The sequence below is a fragment of the Bos indicus x Bos taurus genome, chromosome 26 (genome assembly GCF_003369695.1).
Source record: "Bos indicus x Bos taurus breed Angus x Brahman F1 hybrid chromosome 26, Bos_hybrid_MaternalHap_v2.0, whole genome shotgun sequence".
Lineage (NCBI taxonomy): Eukaryota > Metazoa > Chordata > Mammalia > Artiodactyla > Bovidae > Bos > Bos indicus x Bos taurus.
In genome coordinates this window covers 4,808,159-4,814,482 of record NC_040101.1, presented here as the reverse complement: position 1 = coordinate 4,814,482, position 6,324 = coordinate 4,808,159, and the positions used below count along the sequence as shown (strand labels likewise).

The window sequence follows — 6,324 nt, the reverse complement described above, 5'->3', positions numbered from 1 at the left end:
TTCAGCCCGCAGCACACCCAAGGCATGATTTGTCCTATTTTTCTCTTCCGCTAAAAAAAAAAAAAAAAAATTCACTTTTTTTGAGAACACGCATCTGCCATTCACCTCTTGCTATCTGAGGAGCTGAGAGTATACCACAAGCGAAAAACATTAGCTCTCCCACTAAGCCCCAATGTGAAAATTGAAATTTTTAGTTGAAAATGGGATTTTATTGCACAGAAACCATGCTTGCTATTATAAAATGGAAAGATCTGCACTTACCACTGACTTCATCTTCTTCCCCGCCTGAAGGTCACCTGGCTGATTTCTAGGTCTGCCTTCGCCCACTGGACACTTATTATCACAGCCTCAGAGAAAGACACTGAGAAAACAGTTAGACTTTGCATTAACCAGTATCACAACTTGGGAAAAATAAGCAAGATCCCATGCATCTTTAAACATTTGTTTGTCTCATTTTGCATGTTTTTAATTTCTTGGGGACATTATGAAACATAAATGTAGGAGACCCAACATGAAGGACTGCTGTGCGTTCACTGAGAAAGAGAAGAGATAAGCGAACTCTCCATTAATGTGTTTTAAAATCTAGTCAGACTCGCCTCATAAAACTATAGACAGCAGCTTCTGGTTAATTAAGCTGGAGTCAAGCTATATTTTAAATAGTTGAGGAGGTGGGGCGGAAATACCAGGCAGATTAATTACTTGGGGACTGCACTGTTGCTATATTGGAGGGACTTGGATAAAATTATGAACAAATCTATGTAATCATTTTCTCAGCAAGCCTTGACTGAGTGCTTCAGACATAGAGAACACTCTTATGGACACGGTTGGCAGGGGAGGAGGAAGGAGAGGGAGGGATGTATGGAGAGGGTAACATGGAAACATACACTCAGTTCAGTTCAGTTCAGTCGCTCAGTCGTGTCCGACTCTTTGCAACCCCATGAATCGCAGCACGCCAGGCCTCCCTGTCCATCACCAACTCCCGGAGTTCACCCAGACTCATGTCCATCGAGTCGGTGATGCCATCCAGCCATCTCATCCTCTGTCATCCCCTTCAATGGAAAGCCAATGGGAATTTGCTGTATGACTCAGGGAACTCAAGCTGGGGCTCTGTAGCAACCTAGAGGGGTAGGGTGGGGAGGGAGGTGGGAGGGAGGTTCAAGAGGGAGGAAGTAAAGTGAAGTGAAATGAAATTGCTCAGTTGTGTCTGATTCTTTGCAACCCCATGGACTGTAGCCCACCAGGCTCCTTCCATCCATGGAATTTTCAAGGGATGGAACCCAGGAATATGGGTCACATGTTCACCCCCACATTCCTCCCACATCTAACTGCTGTTTCAAGACTCTCAAGCCGTAGCTTGCCTAGTTGCTGCCACCAGGGATGCCTGCCCCTCAGCTCTCGTGGTGAATCTCCACTTAACCTTCTAGGGCTCACGATGTGAAGTGAAAGTCACTTCACATATGACTTCTAGGGCTCACGATGTGAAGTGAAAGTCACTTCACATATGACTTCTAGGGCTCACGATGTGAAGTGAAAGTCACTTCACATATCACAATATGGGATGGAACCCATATTCCTGGGTTCCATCCCTTGAGTAGGAACAAGAGTACTGGAGTGGGTTGCCATTTCCTTCTCCAAGAGGGAGGGGACATGGGTAAATCTAAGGCTGATTCATGCTGATGTTTGGTAGAAACCAACTCAATGCCGTAAAACAATTAGCCCTCAATTAAAAATAAATAGATTTAAAAAACTAAAAAAAAATCCTTGACTGAGTGCTTGATATATATTTGGGACTCTACAAAAACAGCCTGAAGGAGCATAAAAAAAGGGAGTAACTAAATCAAGAGGGTCAATAAAACTGGGAAAGGGGGCTGTTATCATCTCCATGGCAACATCTGGCCCAGCAAAGACCTCATTATGAGGGAGCCTCATGGTGAGCCCTTCCCTGATAGCTCAGTTGGTAAAGAATCCGCCTGCAATGCAGGAGACCCTGGTTTGATTCCTGGATCAGGAAGATCTGCTGGAGAAGGGATAGGCTACCCACTCCAGTATTCTTGGCCTTCCCTGGTGGCTCAGCTGGTAAAGAATCCACCTGCAATGTGGGCAACCTCAGTGCTGGGTTCAATGCCTGGGTTGGGAAGACCCCCTGGAGAAGGGAAAGGCTACCCACTCCAGTATTCTAGGCCTGGAGAATTCCATGGACTGTATAGGCCATGGGGTCGCAAAGAGTCGGACACAACTGAGCGACTTTCACTTCACACTGTGAGCCCTAGAAGGTTAAGTGGAGATTCACCACGCAAGCTGAGGGGCAGGCACCCCTGGTGACAGCAACTAGGCGAGCTACGGCTTGAGAATCTTGAAACAGCAGTTAGATGTGGGAGGAATGTGGGGGTGAACATGTGACCCATATTCCTGGGTTCCATCCCTTGAGTAGGGGATTGAGGCAGTAAAACATGAGATGGCTCTGGTCACAGACCTGATACGAAAAAGAACTAGAAATCAAGTCCAAGGGCACTGGTGCTGAGAGATGAATCCAGATTAACCTCTCAGACCTTCCCACAGAAAGGGCTTAATGGAGCTAGATTTTTTTTTTTTTTTAGTGAAGCTCAGTTCAACTGTTTTCACTTAATCATCACTGAATCTTCTCTGCTTCTTCTGACTTCCCTCAATATTGAGCATCTGTTCATTCCAGGCCCAGAACTAGTTGCTTCCACTGAAGAAGACTGCTCCCAGCAACATGATAATCTTTCAGGTGAAGAGGGTCTCCAACCGCTATTATTCATATTTCTATTTTACTCCAATTTCAACTGGTCTAGGCAATTTTCACGGGTGTGTTTACTCTGTCCCAACACTGACACTCAGATTCTTTATGAATGATGAGCCAGCAGTCAGACACTGGGTAAATCTTGCTGTCTCTTTTTTGCAAGTGAGACATCTCACCACTTGGGCCGTAGGGGGCATTACCATGACCCAGATTTAGTCAAGCTTAAGCATTGAATATCAGCAGAAGTAATTCAGAGCTGATGGTGCAGCACAGCTTCTGAAGGTGATATCTGATAGGCAAAATTCTTTCCTAAATCCTCCCTAGTGACTTCAGATATTTAACTGACAATAATCAAGATAGTAAACTTACAGCTTCTATAAGTTTACAGTGAAAAATCTGCGTGGATTACATAGATGATCAAGTTTTATTGTTCTCTTGAAGTCAGAAGGGATAAAAACGCAATAAAATAGCTTTTAAGACTATTTCTTCTGATGTCATTTCTCTGAATAGTATTTTCCACTTAGACTTACAGATAAGTTGATAAACATTGGAAATAAACTAGGAAAATATAACTAGGAAAACCTCTTTAAAATGAATTTTATATGAAATACTTAAGGTAGCTCGATTTGGCTATACTGGCTGCAAACCAGGCTTGTAGCTTGTCTCAGCAGTGGTGCCGATGCCTGGGTGCCCAGTCCGATGGCAATGTCATGCTAGCGTCAGGACACGAGCTGGAGTGGGGAGCGGGGGGCGTGTCAAGTTGACACTTGCTTCTCTCCTTCCTCTAACCCAGCTTTCCTCCATCAGACAAGCCTCCAAAATGCTTGTGTCAGAATGTCTCTCTTTCATGAATTTATAATTACCAGGGGAGAAAAGAGGGGGGTGGGATAGTTAGAGAGTTGGGGGTGGACATGTACATACTGCTGTATTTAAAATGGATAACCAACAAGGACCCACTGTAGAGCACAGAGCACTCTGCTCAATGTCATGCGCAACCTGGATGGGAGGGGAGTTTGGGGGAGAACGATGCTGCTGCTAAGTCGCTTCAGTCGTGTCCGACTCTGTGCGACCCCAGAGACGGCAGCCCACCAGGCCCTGCCGTCCCTGGGATTTTCCAGGCAAGAACACTGGAGTGGGTTGCCATTTCCTCCTCCAGTGCATGAAAGTGAAAAGTGAAAGTGAAGTCGCTCAGTCGTGTCTGACTCTTAGCAACCCCATGGACTGCAGCTCACCAGGCTCCTCTGTCCATGGGATTTTCCAGGCAAGAGTACTGGAGTGGGGTGCCATTGCCTTCTCATGGGTACATGTATATGTATGGCACGGAGAAGGCAATGGCACCCCACTCTAGTACTCTTGCCTGGAAAACCCCGTGGATGGAGGAGCCTGGTAGGCTGCAGTCCATGGGATCGCTGAGGGTCGGACACAACTGAGCGACTTCACTTTCACTTTTCACTTTCATGCATTGGAGAAGGAAACGGCAACCCACTCCAGTGTTCTTGCCTGGAGAATCCCAGGGATGGGGGAGCCTGGTGGGCTGCCGTCTATGGGGTCGCACAGAGTCGGACACGACTGAAGCGACTTAGCAGTAGCATGTGTATGGCAGAGTCCCTCTGCTCTCCACCTGAAATTATCACTTGTTAATAGATTCTCAGTTCAGTTCAGCTCAGTCGCTCAGTTGTGTCTGACTCTGCGACCCCATGGACTGCAGCATGTCAGGCTTCCCTTCCATCACCAACTCCCAGAGCTTGCTCAAACTCATGACCATTGAGTCGGTGATGCCATCCAACCATCTCATCCTCTGCGTCCCCTTCTCCTCCTGTCTTCAATCTTTCCCAGCATCAGGATCCTCTTCAACAAGTCAGTAAATAGACTATACTCCAATACAAAATAAAAAGTTTTTAAAAAGATTGTCTGTATTTCATTTCTCTTGCTAGCTGAAGGCTCCGTTGGTCACAGGCTCATTGTTTCAACCTCACTGAAATTTATGAAAAGAAAGTGAAAGTGTTAGTTGCTCAGTCATGTCTGATTCTTTGTGACCCTGTGGATTATAGCCCACCAGGTTCCTCTGTCTATGGAATTCTCCAGGCAAGAATATAGCAGTGGGTAGCCATTTCTTTCTCCAGGGGATCTTCCTGACCCAGGGATCAAACCCAGGTCTCCTGCACTGCAGGCGAGTTCTTTATCATCTGAGCCACCAGGAAGCCCAAGTTTTCATTTTCACTAATTTTATAAATAGGAGTAATTCATCCTAACAATAGAACCCAAGTCCTCCACCTACAGGAACTATGTGAAGTTACAAGAGGGCCCCTCTTCATCTGGTTGTCCCCATGGGCCATAAAATGTGTCTCTATCTGGGGTCTTTGTTTTCCCAGGAAGGTGGCAAATGGTCCTCTAGTCAGTGTAGACTGTGAAAGGGCATCCCGTTTGTACTTCTATGCCCCAGTTCAGCATCATACTGAAGATCCCATAATTATGGAGAAAATATATTAGTGAAAAGCATAATCAGAGGTCTGGCTAAATCACATGTATATTTCTGTACATTTCATCAACAAATACATAACCAAAAAAAAATCAGATCTAGAGTTCTACAGGTTTTTATCCATTGTAAATCTACCTGATTCTTTAAAAGTTTTATGCACCAGAAACACAAAACTGGGAAAAGAGTTTTAATGACCTCTTAGTATCTTTCAAGCCTCATCAAAAACCAGTTTTCACAAAGTTGCTTTTTTGAGGGAAAGAAAATTTGTCATTGGTCTCCCCTGAATCATCACTGACACTCCATAATGGATGTGAGTCATTATCATCAAGCAGCTCCCATCTTTCTGGCCTAAGATTGTTAGCAACTCCTTCCAGAACTCAGGACAGGAGCTGCTGTTAGCTTGAAATAACACAAGAAAGGGAAGATTCATTTGCTTTGTTGCCTTACTTTTTAGGCCCAAACTGATGGACAGGGAGCCAAGTTCATCAAGGTGGCTAAGATACCAATAGCGTTTAGGTAGGTCCTTGGGGCTTCCCTGGTGGCTCAGACGGTAAAGCGTCTGCCTGCAATGCAGGAGACCCAGGTTCGATTCCTGGGTCGGGAAGATCCCCTGGAGAAGGAAATGGCAATCCACTCTAGCACTCTTGCCTGGAAAATCCCATGGACGGAGGAGCCTGATAGGCTACAGTCCATGGGGTCACAAAGAGTCGGACACGACTGAGCGACTTCACTTTCACTTTCTGCCCCACCAGTGAAGAAGCAAATGGCAACCCACTCCAGTATCCTTGCCTGGAAAATCTCATGGACAGAGGAGCCTGCTGGGCTACAGTCCATGAGGTCGCCAAGAGTCAGATACGGCTTAGCAACCAATCAACAAAGACAACAGTCGCACTGGTCACTCCTCTTCCCAACATGTGATTCAGATCAAAACAGAGGTCACTTGATTCACCTCCGGAAATATCCGGGGTGTCCAGAAAACTGTGACCTTTTTCTGGATTCACATTCCATTAGAAGAGGCAGTAATAGTTCTTCCAGCTTCGGGCACCAGCCTTTGGGAAGCTGTCTTCCCATCAGACTGTCATCC

The 6,324-nt window shown here is 45.8% G+C and overlaps 1 non-coding gene across 1 annotated transcript; it reads left to right on the top strand.

The window, feature by feature from the left end:
* The first annotated feature begins 5,772 nt into the window (after positions 1 to 5,772).
* Positions 5,773 to 5,844, top strand: TRNAC-GCA. The gene has a single exon. It is a non-coding gene; the product is annotated as a tRNA-Cys (tRNA).
* The last annotated feature ends 480 nt before the right edge of the window (positions 5,845 to 6,324 follow it).